The 14,062-nt window shown below is 36.7% G+C and overlaps 2 long non-coding RNA genes across 2 annotated transcripts; both read right to left on the bottom strand.

Moving 5' to 3' along the window:
- Positions 1-3,619: 3,619 nt before the first annotated feature.
- LOC122137369 lies at positions 3,620-4,746 on the bottom strand. The gene is made up of 2 exons (XR_006154799.1): positions 4,009-4,746; positions 3,620-3,813 (listed from the first exon to the last, which is right to left on the bottom strand). It is a non-coding gene; the product is annotated as an uncharacterized LOC122137369 (long non-coding RNA).
- Positions 4,747-10,933: 6,187 nt separating this feature from the next.
- LOC122137368 lies at positions 10,934-12,984 on the bottom strand. The gene is made up of 3 exons (XR_006154798.1): positions 12,883-12,984; positions 11,837-11,905; positions 10,934-11,759 (listed from the first exon to the last, which is right to left on the bottom strand). It is a non-coding gene; the product is annotated as an uncharacterized LOC122137368 (long non-coding RNA).
- Positions 12,985-14,062: the final 1,078 nt, after the last annotated feature.

Below are 14,062 nucleotides of genomic sequence, written 5' to 3'. Positions count from 1 at the left end.
GGGCTGAAGCTGCCACAGGGACTGTGCACTACCGCCCACAGTTGATTTTGATATTCTATCTAGGTATTATTAAATTAAATTTAAATATTAAATTATTAAATCTATTACAATAGATTTTTGAGATCGTAGTGGATGTCAAGGCCTATAATGCAATTAGAGGTTACTCAAGTACTGAGAAGCTAAACCATTCAAACCATTTAAACTCTGTGGTGCCTATGACTCCAGGGTATATACAGCAATCCTTAAGTTAAATTTACTACTTTTTAATACCTTTTTTACTACCTTCAGAATATTTTTTAAAACCATCACGACACTGAATTGCAAGTGTTAATCAGCGACCTTTCTATTATTTACACAGATTTTGACATATATATAACATACAAAAAATAATAGATTTAGAGACTGATGTTGACAACATACTGCACATTTATTTCACTTAGTAAATAAAAATAAAACAAACTACATAAAATGTGCAATGGAGAGAATGGATAGTTCCAGCACACTGGCTGGCATTCATTGCAAGTTGATGCATTACAAACGGGCATCTTCTATGAACTGTTGCGGATTCACAAACTGGCATCTTCTATGAACTGTTGCGGATTCACAAACTGGCATCTTCTATGAACTGGTGAACTATTGTTTGCACTTGTGCTATAAGTCCACAGCTTCCAACAGTGACAACCTGGGCACCTCCATAGAGCTCTGCATGTTCTTTCTGGAGTAGATCCACCAACTTGAAATTCACATTGGGGCCATCCATTCCAACTGATAGCAGTTGCCTCATATTCAATTGTGTGACATTCCTGTGAATCGACACCAGGAGGAAATCTGTTATAAGTTATCATTCAGACACAGTAAAATAGATCTCAACATTCACAAAGGTTGGTTAAGGAGAAGCATTACTGCATACACATTTGATTTCAATTAATAATTGGTAATTCAGCAATTAAATTATTTAGTGTTTTTTTCCAACAACAAAACCTGAGCCAAATATTACATTTCTATAACTGTGATAAGTTGTTGAATTTAACAAAATACTAAAACAATTTTCTTGTACCTTGGAGATATACCCCACAGGTCAATAAATGCAGGTGGGCCTACAGGTTTCATTCAAGTAACTGCAGGACTTTGGCCAATTTTATTATTTTGTGTAACCAACAGTAAATTAGCCAACATCATCCTATAATATACAAAATCTTTGTGAATAAATAACTCTTCAAATGAGGGTTATATTAAAAAAGAACTAACCTTTATGTGATGCAACAAATATTCGGCCCTTCCATGTCCCAAAAACTGATATCCAAAGTATCTGGATTGGACACGGTCATCCTCCCAGTATCGAACATGGATGTCAAGTTGTTTTTTCTTTGAGGCCTGATTGAGGCTCTCATCAAACATCAACACGAATGGCCCAGCCTTGTTGATGCCACCCACAAACTGTTTTTTGAAGAACGATGCTAATCCAAATCTGATGATGTACCCGGTTTTGTCTTTACCACACGTGAATGACTTCGCGATGTAAAACATTTCTTTAAACAGCTCCGAAATTCCTTCATTGGAGTTCAATGAGTGGTGATTAACTGCAATGTTCAGACACCACAGAGCCTCCGCGCGCAGTGTTGGTGTGGCGCCCATGACCACCCGGAGGTCAGACGTTGCTGGAGCCGTAGCGTTGGCCAGTAGGCCTTCAGTGGCACTAATTTGCGGCGGTGGTGGTGGAGGTGCAGTCGCACAGACAGCTGAGATTGGTAGAATTAACTGCTCTCTCCGAGCACGCATTCCATTTTTATGTTTAGTGGATTGCATATGCGACCGAAGTGCGTTAGCTCCCATCCAGTTGACATAAATTTTTTTTTATACACCGAACAATAAGCCTGCCTGTTATTCCCTACTACAGGCCTGAGCCAGTCCTTAAACGCTGGGTCGTTAACCCAGCTATTAGAAAACTTGCATTTGCCCATGAAGACGTCGATAGTTGTCCAGTCGTTGAAGATATGCCTTGAAGATATGCCTTGAAGCAAGTCTAAAATAAAACGTAAGCCAGCCACTTCTGTTGAGCGCGCAGTGTTCTGAGATGATGCCGAACGACCACTGAATATGACGTCAGCATCAAACATACGTTGAGACGGAGACGAAAGATCTTTGATTATGTGCCCAGATATGCTAAAGCCCATATTTAAACGAACTAACGCGAACGCAGATAGAATTTCAATCAGAATAGGACACCTGATAGTCTGAAAAAATAATACCTAATTTGGAAAAAAATAATACCTCTGAGACCACATTTAACACTTTTAATGGCCTTAAATTTGACAATTTTGATTTATCACTTTTTAATACTTTTTAAAACCCCGCGGACACCCTGGACTCTGACCTCTCTGAGTTCAGGAGGTTCTGGAACAGCAGCATCAGGAATCTTTAGGGCAGCATTCACTGATTTCTGGAGCAGCACTGACATGATCTCTATGATGTGGATGTCTGTGATGAGAACCTTTTGAAGTGAAGAACCTCTGGGTAAAGCTGTGCAGTAAAGCTGTGAAATGGGCAACAGTGACAGGAACATTTGGTGGCTGGGATTTCTGAAACGGCACTGAAAGGATCTCTGGACCCAAGGCGGCTAAGAAAGGGAGCTCTATTTACAATACACATCCCTAGGCAAGTACTTCTGCAAGACTCTAAAACTTCTGCCTCAAGCCAAGGCACCAGATGCAACCCCTACCTGCCAGCCCCACAAGACGCTAAGACTGGAGGGATGGAGGGGCAATCCACGTTAGCCCACAAGACACTGCAAGGGGGCCTGAAGCTCATGTCTTTATTCAGATAATCAAATCAAACCAACAATATGTATTCAAAATAATTTTAGCTTGTCTTAGACTTAATACCTTGAACCAGTCATGGATGAGCATGAAGCCTTTGCTCTGGGTCCCTCTTAGGCAACCCCAAATCAAATGGCAGCATTCTGTGCAGAGAGATGTAGAGATGTCTGAATATAATCTTTAACTTTACATCTGCTCTCTAAGCTGAAAAACTGAGAAAGATTACTGCTTCATCCATAAGAACATATTTTATAATGCCACTGTTTTCTCTGTTTTGCATGATTAGGAATTGCAATTGTCCTTCTTTGTTGTAATGAAATTCTCACCATCTGAGAAGCCCGGCTTGAACCAGACATCGACATGCATCAGATTGGTGTCGCTGCTGTCTGTTTAAAGGCCAGTGATCATGTGAAAAAGCAACACCACCAGCGACTACACTGTTGCCTGCTTCCCCTTCTCGATGTGTTCACCAGGGCAGTAGCTTGTTGTCCCTGGAGGAAATAGTTTGTCACATATGAAACTTTGTTTTACCACTGTTTTCGTACTTTAGTCTGACTGAATTTCCATTAGTTTTAGTCAACAAAAATAATATCATGATTGGCTTTTCTTCTAAAAATGTTGTGCATTTCTAATATCTCGCTGTGTCCAATCTAATTAGGTCATGGTGTACAGTTTAAGTCTGAAACTACACTTTCACAAGACAATACATACTACTATAGGAGTTGTAGGACGAGCGTTTCCCCACATCCGAAATCAGTCAATATGACCTCCAGTGTGTTTATGTTGACAAGGAGATTCTGCAATTGATCTCCTGATGGAAGATGCCCCTGGAACAGCACATGGCATCAGTATCAGTCACCTGCCGCATGAAATGACACGTCATCCCCTCACTGAAGAGCCTGTCATAATGCTGCCAAAAATGGAGGGCAAGGGCTGCTCTAAGACCATGATGTATTGGTCGGGATTGTCCTGCTTGTCCAGTGGTGACAGCTGGGGCCTGGTGTGGATGGTCAGGATAGAAGAAAAGTTAGATAGGAGTGGTTTCTCAAAAAAGGATTTAGCCCAGTCTGTTTGTCTATTAAAATATTTGTACTCTATTTGTACTCTTTAATTTACATTAAAAGTGGTAAAAACTGCAAACTGTGACTGAGAGGAGATGACAGTCTAGAGACAGAGAGAGCAGTCTTCTCACAAGGCTCATGTACGGCTTGTTTTCCAATTCTGCTGTGAATTTTACAGCCACCTGAAGGTGGTCCTCACTGCAGGTCCCTTCAAAGATGGAGCTGCATTCTCCTTCCCCAAACTTCTTGCCAATGGAATATTTTCAGCAAATGTGGTCTATTAAAACATTATTATAGTTATTTTTAAAAACTATTTTATAATGTAATGTCCTGCAGTGTGGCATGCCATACTTTGTTTTAGAAGTATCTCACCAATACCCACAGGTGTCTCGTCAGAACGAGGATGGGGCTCCACTGTGTGGTCGCTGGATGTCAGTATTGTACTGGGATCGACTCCATTCACACAATCACTAATGTGTCCCAAATCACAGTACGTTGAAATGAGTATCCCAAAGGAACCTGAATTATACATCAGTTTAATAGTGCAAATAAACATGACGGAAATGTTTAATGCTTTATATGTCAGACCCAGTCATTTTTATAAAGATTACAAGTAATGACATGAAGATCGTGCCTTCAGTGTCAATGCAGGTTTATTAGTGGCACTAAGGTAACAAGCCACAAGGTGGGAGTGTTATATTGACAAGCGATCCGTGATGGTTATATTCTTCTGTTCCCTTTATAGGTTCACTTCTATGAAAGGGATGCAGCGTCTTGTTCCCTATTCAGGGAACCAAGGTTACATGAAATTATTGTGTGATGTAAGTTACAATGAACATCTGAAAACAAAAATAAAATGAAAGCCAAAGTTAAATTACAACTTGTTACAACTTGTAGTATACTTTTGTAGTGTATTGTGGCCTTTATAGGTCTGAGGCAAAACAAAAAGGCCCATCTACTGACATGAGGATGATAAAAGTACTTTCAGAATAGACTACTCCTGTACGTATTTTCCTTTATTAAATGTGTTATGTTGGAATTATATCGAACAGGTCCTAAACAATGAAAGCATGAATGTGGCTTTTAGGATAAATGATGAATATTACTGTCCAGTTAGATACTGTAGCCTATATGAAAAGGCTAAGAATGGAAGAAACTGATTTGACAAAAATCTTGGATGTGCACTGAAAAATCTAAAAATCACTGAATCTAAATTGAATTTATTCAAAATATCTATATCTATACAAGAAGGAATAATGACCATTTGTAGACTATTTGACTGTAGTTGCCATATCAAGACCACCAGATATGGGGATAGTAGTGCACATCTAGACATCCACTGTCAGGTGTGACTTTTAAAAGCCAGACTTCCTAAAGACTGTTATTGCTATACAAACAGATGTAATATGGATGATACTGTATCTCTATCGATAGTAAAAAGGAAGAGCCAAATTCGCTGTACTAATAATAGTAATATAATTTTCCCATATTCTGTCATCTAACATGCAATGATATCTATTCTACTTACTGCCCACTTTTCAATGGCATTGACACTGGAAATGGCAAACCTATTATAAAGCTATTGATGGGTGTTGTGTTTGAGGTTTAAAAGTTCTCATGATAGCCACCAGAGATCAAAGACACCACGATTTTGAGCAAATACAGCGCAATGAACATAAAGCTGCAATGAAAGATGTCAAATTTATATTTAAGCATTCTACAGAAAATAAATTATTTAATATTTTATTTTATTTTTGAGTATAAATTCTACAAGCAATTAAAACATTGGCAAGAATTTCATGTAAATTCTAATTAGTAAACCTTACTTTAAAAAAAGCATGCAAACTGATTGCCTTGAAAAAAAAAGTAAAGTGAAATAAGAATAGTAATTTGTACTAACAACAAAGGTTTATTTAGTGTTGTAAACTTACAGGCACGTTCTGGTAACTCAGAATCACTGTTTTCAACAACAAAATAATTAAGTACAAAACTATGTGCGTATTTCAAACAACTCATTTATTAAAGTTGAACTAACTCGTGTAACATTTCCTGCAACTCAGAATTTCTAAGTTGTATTTACTTGAATAGCAATCTAGTTTACTTAAAGCATGCAAACCGATTGCCTTAAAAAAACAAGTAAGCATTACTCCAGTAACTTGAGTGCTTCAAACATCCTTACAAATTCATGACAACAATGTTCTATTCTTCACACAGATACAATTACACATAAATTTAAGGTAGTGACAGTTCAAAGTTAAAGGTAATAGATTTTTTTATGTTTTGTATTACAAACATTTCGAAACAAAGCAAAAACAATCTGATTTAGGGTATGCTAAACAGTGGAGGTAGCAGTACGATGAGTTTAAGGGCACTGAGTTGGCCACACAAGTTGCCAATGGGTTTTTTTCTGTCCCAAGTCAAACATCATACTGTAAGTGTTCTTCACAGTATTAGGGTAATCCAAATGTAGCAGTAATCCAATTGTAGCACATGGCAGTCCAGAAGCAAATGGTCGAGGTAGACCCTGGAGACTGTTCTTTGCAGTACTACCCTGAACAATGATGGCAGAAGACACAATTTCTTTTAATTTTACTATTAACTTGTTAACTTCACTCAAATAACAGGCTTGGCCAGCAACAGAGAAACTGGTGGCTAGGCAAAAGACAAACGACCAATCCTGAGCAGCGACGTCACTCCAGGCATTCTACATCACGGTTCAGTGTGTTCGGCTAAGAATTCTGGATCAAGAACAATTAATCAGACCATGCCTAACCAAGTTCAAGTGGAAATATAACTGAAACTGCTCTGCTCTGAAACTGTTCTGTCAAATCTGGGTTCTAGAAGTAAAAAAGCATTCAAAAAATTACAGTACAAATATGTTTGTCAAAGTGTCAATAAAGAAGTCATTGACGCTGTTTATTTTAAATATTATTATTAAATATAATAAAAAATACTGAAAACATTTAAGGTAGCAACATACATTTAGGGGATGTAGGGTGTGAAGTGTCCTCTTAGATTTTTAAAAAGAAAGGAAGAAAAGAAATACAGTTACAAATATGGAAATACGGTTACAGGTATACTGGATCCGCAAGAAATTATTTGAAATTGTAAATAAAGTGTAGCACATGACTGAGTCAAAAATTGCTCTACTGCTGTATAACAGTTTAAAAACGAAATACATTACCTTCAGTGTACTAAGGCCGGTGTTCACAAGACCACTGTTCAGAGAAGACAGCTGTCACAAGCACTTTTCCTAAATATGACAAATAATTCTCCAGTTAAAGGCAAGTTCCACTATTGTTGTGAATTGTAGATTACAGACACATTCATTCCTTTATATTTGCATGCTTGACAAGAAAAAGAAAGAAAATTTCAATACATATCTACTTGAGGCCTCAGTCATAAAACCAATTCAAAAGCAGCATTTCTTCTGTGTTACTGTACTAAGTGTTCCAACACAGCAAAGAAATAATTACTGCAAGACAAGGAGCTCATTCAGTTTAAAGGTGGGGTAAGCAATTTCTGTTAGCCAATGTTGACATTTGAAATCACCAAAACAAACACGCCCCTACCCCAAAAGGGTCTCGCCCCTATTTTGATAGCTCCGCCCCACACATACGTACGCAACCCAGGAAACGATTAGTTCTGTGAAACAAAGCAAAACCAATGTTACACCGTGTCTACACCGGACGCGAGTGGCGTAGCCCAACAATATACTATAGAACTCATTATAATCAGTGATGCTGTCTACATCATAGATATATATATACATATCTATGGTCTACACTGGATGCACTCGACACGACAAATGCCCGACAGAAAACACCTGCTGCGTTCTATTTATGAAGTATTGACACAAATTTCTAATGACTTTCAATGGTCGCTTTGTCACGTCCAGTGTACTAGACAGACATTAGCTGTTGCGGTGCAATCACAGTATTACTTACCTCTCGAGGAGAAACAGAGCAACCTCGGCGTTCGATCGCAGGCCTTCCGTTCCTCGAGTTCTCTCCAGCGCTGGAAAACTGATCTGATATTTATGTAGGTCCTACTTCTTGCCTTAAGCCTTCTTTTGTTTTTTGTCCACCATCTCTATCTTTCTGTTGCTCGACTCGGCTAATGACAATGTCCATCCTGTGCACTGAATGCTCTCTCCTCCACATCACGAGTAGACATGCCCCTTACTGCTGATTGTCTACAAGTTTGTTTTGCTACACGGCCGAATCAGTTTTCTAAAGCGTTTTTGAAAAATCACTTACCCCACATCTTAAATGTGTGATAATGTAATGACTATGATTGTGATGTTTTCAAAATGTTTACAATAAAATTGTCAATTGAAAAACTACTTTAACCTAAGAAGTGGCCAAAACCTCACAGTGTTCTAAAAATTATAGAGGGAACATTGCAAAAGATTACTGTAAACAATTAATACTATCAGTAAAGTAAAGATTTACTTTAAAACCTACTGTGAGCTCATCTTGGCGACTTTTGTCATTTTCTTGAATTGTACCCAGGAATTTTCATGCTTTAATTTTAAACTAGCAACACATTTTTCAATTTGGGAAATAAAAAAGTCTTAAAAAGTCTTAAATTCTCCAAAATACGCCACAAGTTCTGTATTTATATAGGTTTTGTTCTAAAAGCAGTATAGCAAAGATATTTGGTGCCTGTTTGCTAACACTGGTGCTGCTGACAAGGAGTTAATGTTAGTCAGTTAAAATGATCAGCACATAGAAAGATACATTCGCACACAATTATTTTTTGAATCTTGCCTTATTATTATTGTGTAGAAGTAATCAGTCTTTGTCCAGTGGTAAAATGCAAGCAGTCTCTCCTAGTTTCAGCAAAATCGGTGCACAAATTCAAAACATTGCTTGTTGAGCATGCTCTCTAACAGTCCTTATTTCTTCTTCTGTTGTTTTGTTGCACATTAGCAACACATTAGCACACTGCAGCCTCTTACTGGTGAATTAATGTCACCGGTTTGTTGTGGCTACTTGAATATTTTAAAGGTGTCATATGATGCGATTTAAATTTTTCCTTCTTTCTCTTTGGAGTGTTACAAGCTCTTGGTGCATAAAGAAGATCTGTAAAGTTGCAAAGACTAAAATCTCAAATCCAAAGAGATGTTCTTTATAAAAGTTAAGAGTCAACCACGCCCTCCTAAAATGCCTTGTTTAAACACACCCCAACGTCTACGTCACTTTGTGGGAAGATTTGCATAACACCGCCCAATTGTTCATGCAATTGTCCAATTATTCTCTCTATAGTATTGTTGCCGTTTCTGCCATGTTGTGGAGACGCTGTGTTTCGTTTTGAAAGCTAAACTACTTTGTTTGGCCTTCCAAAAGAGGACGATATCGGCTTCATCATGTCTAGAGCTGATCCGTGCTGATCGCTGAGGAAATACATCGAAGTGGAGTCCAGCCCGGGGTCGTCACATGTGTCCTTTGTCGAATCCACCGGCTGCGTCGTTCTCTAACCCACCGGCCGTTCCTCACTCAAGCCCGCAGTGTGTGGCGCTGTGTGACACATTTTAAGTAGAAGTGTTTCCTGAACCTGCAGACTAGCCTACAATGGGTCTGTGCTAAAAGGCTGTTCTATAAAGTGAGGAAATTCGCACTTTGCAAGGACAGTCTGGCGCTACTGACTCATTGCCTGTAAGTACCTGTTTTATATTTAAAGAATTTGCCACTGATGATTCAAACGCAAGTTTTAAGCAATGTATAGTAGCGCTTGTTTGACGTTTCTCCGATCATAAATGCAGACATGGTTTTATGTTTACGCAGCACAATATGCAATGCAATGCGTAAAAACACAGTATAAGTCATTATAATCAGTAATTATGTTCCCACTGGATGCAACAAATGCCTGGTTTGTAATGGGTTTTATTGGTTTTGTCTCATCGTGCAAGGAGACGCCATCACAATTTGTTAAGGGGCGTAACATTTCCATCACACACTTGAGGTATTCAGCCAATCACAACGCACTGGATAGCTGGCCAATCAGCGTACACATCACTTTTCAAACCGATGAGCTTTGTAAAAATCAACACGTTTCAGAAAGGCGGGACATAGAGGGAAAACAATGTACAATGTACAATATGTGGAAAATAGTGTTTTTTGAACCTTAAACCACATAAACAAATTGCATTACACCAAATACTCAACAAAATGTTCTTTTTAGCAACATCATATGATCCCTTTATGTAAGAGCTACTTATTGCATTGAGTTGTTTTATTTGCCTTAAAATTAGCTGTAACTTAATAAAATCTAGTAATTATAACAACTAAGTAAAGATAACCAATTATATCTAAGTAAGGTAAACTATTGGATTTTACAGTGTGACTTCAAATCTGCTAAAGGAACATTTTTTTCATATTTTCGAGACAGTTTGAACAGGATTTTGCATTTAACGGGTTAGTTCACCCAAAAAAATTTAAATTATTCCATGTTTTGCTCACACTAAAGGCATCCTAAGTGTATATGACTTTCTTCTTTCAGACGAATCTTATCGGAGTTATATTAAAAATTGTCCTGGCTCTTCCAAGCATTAGAATAGGAGTAGATGGGTGTTTTTGTTCAAAAGTCCCAAAGTAGTTAAATAAAGTGCATAGATAACATGGATAATTTATATTATGGAAAATAAATATGGGTAATTTTCTAACAAAAATGCATAGATTGGTAACAGGAGGCCTTTATTCATCCCCCGGAGCCATGTGAGGCACTTTTTAATATGGATGGATGTGCTTTATTTAACTACTTTTGGACTGTTGAACAAAAACACCTGCCTATCCCCATTCTAATGCTTGGAAGAACCAGGACAATTTTTTAATAAAACTCAGATTGGATTCGTCTGAAAGAAGAAAGTCATATACACCTAGGATGCCACAAGGGTGAGTAAAACATGGTGTAATTTTCATTTTTGGCTTAACTAACCCTTTAATGCAGTAGTTTCACAAAGCTATCATGTTCTACAGTTCTACAAATTTTTCAGTCTAGATATACAATGAAAAAAGGTGATGTAGGTGAAGTCAGAGGTGATGAGAGACAGAATCCAAATGTAAATGAACTTTTAATAAGGATAACCACAACAAACAAAACACTACAAAACAAGGAACAGAACTAAAACACTATAAACAGTGAGTGCAACTGAAAACCCTAACATAACTGCTCGCAAACCAAGACCTGCCAAAGTTTGAGGGCTATATATACAAAAGAGGGTAATGAACTAAAAAGACAAAATAGGAATGATGAGTAGAAACAGGACCGGAACAGAAGAGTCAACATAATACATACAGACAAGCACAGGATATGACTCTTGCTTCTACTGCATCTGTGGTCATGTCTATTTATGGTGTAGGTGATAATTCAAGTAATGCGGTTGCATCTTAGACACTACATACTAGACAGTCTCTATTCAATGCAGCTGAGCCAACAATACTTTAAAACAGAAATTCTGTACCTTCATCTTGATACTGCATGCAACCTGTCTGTTAGCATTGATGAGAATGCACTCTCAGTCTCTCTGATCACTCTCTGATTACAGTCAGGTTTTTCCATATGTTTCCACAATCTGTATATAAAAGTGTAATTTGAGGCCAATAGGTTGCATAACTTTAATTCTCCTTTCCCTGTGCAGCCCCAGTGTTTGATTCACCCTTTTAGATCTAGGTGTTGCAATATTAAACAGTAATGCATAGAGAAATCTGTAGAACAAAACAGGCTGATTCAGTTCAACTTTTATCTGAAATTTTAATAATTGTGATGTTGTGTTGTTCTTTTCATGTCCTCTCTTTGACGGTTGCATATAAGACAGTATCTGAGCTGACACGACCCTAGTCCTCAGTAGAGCAGTTAATGAGGTTATTATGCACAAGATCTAGTGAAAGAGACGGAAGGTACATGAGATGCATGTCAAAAGAAACAAAGGGTATTGGAGTAATTTTAAAAGATTACCATTGCTCTCATTGGAGTTGTGTGACCTATGGATAACTGATGCATAGGTTACTTCATCAACTGTTTGACCTGAAAGAAAAGAAAAATATTTTTAAATTATAACAGCCATATTAAGAATAACTTACTTAATCATTAAAACACTCAATTTCAATATATTAATTTAGTATTAACTATAATGCACTTTAAGCTGCATAGCCATGATCGCAATTCAAGCTTATATAATCTAAAGCATGTTTTTTGTGAGGCTGCAGTTGATGTCTCAACAACAATTCCAAGGCTTTTATGAAATTAATGCGATAAATTATAATTTTTTAATGAAATAAATCAAAATAGTGATGTGACAAAGCTGTTTTCTTGATGTCACAGAATATGTCCTGATGTTAATTTGAATTAAATTGTTTTTATACAAATGTGTATTTTTTCTTGTTGTGCTATATCTTTATTTCATAATTAGTTTATTTTAGGGCTGTCAAATGATTAATCACGATTAATCACATCCAAAATAAAAGTTTTGTTTACATAATATATGTGTGTATACTGTGTATATTTATTATGTATATATAAATACACACACATGCATGTATATATTTAAGAAGAATATGTTGTTTATATATTAAATATATTTATATATAATATAAAATATAAGAATATAAATATATAAATGTATATACATGTAAATATTTTCTAAATATATAATTTATGTGTGTGTATTTATATATACATAATAAATATACCCTGTACACATACATATATTATGTAAACAAAACTTTTATTTTGGATGTGATTAATCGTGATTAATCATTTGACAGCCCTAGTTTATTTACAAAAATACACATCAAGTACAAAGGAATATGTGAAGTTATTATTTGTACATAATCGATCCTTTGCTGTCATAAATCTTTTAAATTCCGTTAAAGCTCCTAAATAAGCTGCCTTTACAATAAAATCCATATACTGTGTTTTAACTTAATGTGAAACTTCATTAACTTTGAAGCTGATCGCATGAAACAGAAGTAAAGCATAGGCTACTGACTGCTAATACTTACGTTTAAAAACTTTCATTGCGATAATGATGAGCGCAAGTAGCACTGCTCCTCCAACTGCTGCTCCAGCTATGATCATCCAAGGCCACCAGAAGTCCACTGAAACAATGTTAATTGGATTATACATACTGTAATTATGCAGTTGCAATCAAATTTATCCAACCCCCTTGACCTGCCGAGAACAAAATTTTATGAAAACAATTTAATAAAGCCATTGGTAAACTATATTAGAGAAAGTTTATTAATACACATTTGAGTGATTCTGAGAATGTAAAGTTAAAATATTTTATTCTTTATAACCTCTAATAAACACGGCCTGTAAGTGCTTAGAAGCTTCTGTCACCTCTCTACTGCAATCTTAGCCCATTCCTCGCCTGAAAAAGCTTACAGATCACTGATGATTTTTGGTTTTCACATTGCCACAGCTCTATTCAAATTCAACCAAATATTTTTTGGAGATTTAAATCTGGAGACTTAATAGGCCACTCCAGAACATTCTATGACCAATCCCCGAACCAAGCTTGAGTAGATTTGGATATATGGGATGGCTGTCCACTGATTATCAAGCATGCACCAAAGGCATCACAATTCTTGCCAAAATGGCCCGATACTACAAAGAACCCATGTCATTCATACGGTCAACATTTCCACTTCATGCAACAGCAAAAATTCCTATAACAGTATTGGTCCACCTTCATGTTTGACCATGGAGATGATGTTCTTCTTACAGGTTTTTCTCAGTTGCTCTGATCAAACATTTTATGAAATTGTGCTTTTTTTCTTCAAGACCCTTGAGGGTTTTTATAGTAGCTAATACATATTTTATGCTTAGGAATGAGGCTGCCAGGCGTGTAGGAACATTTCATGTCTTGGAAATCTTCATGTAGCCTAAAGCCCGATTCGGACGGTAATTGTTTCTCATGTGGACATCTGTAAAAATAAATGTAGGCTACATATCACCTCAGTGATAAAACTCTAAACACATAATCCTATGTATTATTTGATTACTAAAAACCTGGGAACGCGCTGCTCATGTGAACAGTCACATAATTGTCTGCTGTAAATAAAATGAATTTTTTTACAAAATGTATTCTTATTTTTGTGTAAAATGCATTTAAAAATACTTATTATGTAAAATGTATTCTTATTATTCCAAGCATATTTTATAATATATAATCCTATG

The sequence above is a fragment of the Cyprinus carpio genome, chromosome B5, assembly GCF_018340385.1.
Source record: "Cyprinus carpio isolate SPL01 chromosome B5, ASM1834038v1, whole genome shotgun sequence".
Classification (NCBI taxonomy): Eukaryota; Metazoa; Chordata; class Actinopteri; order Cypriniformes; family Cyprinidae; genus Cyprinus; species Cyprinus carpio.
The sequence above is the reverse complement of the archived record's forward strand: the minus strand, read 5'-3'. Positions and strand labels throughout refer to the sequence as shown.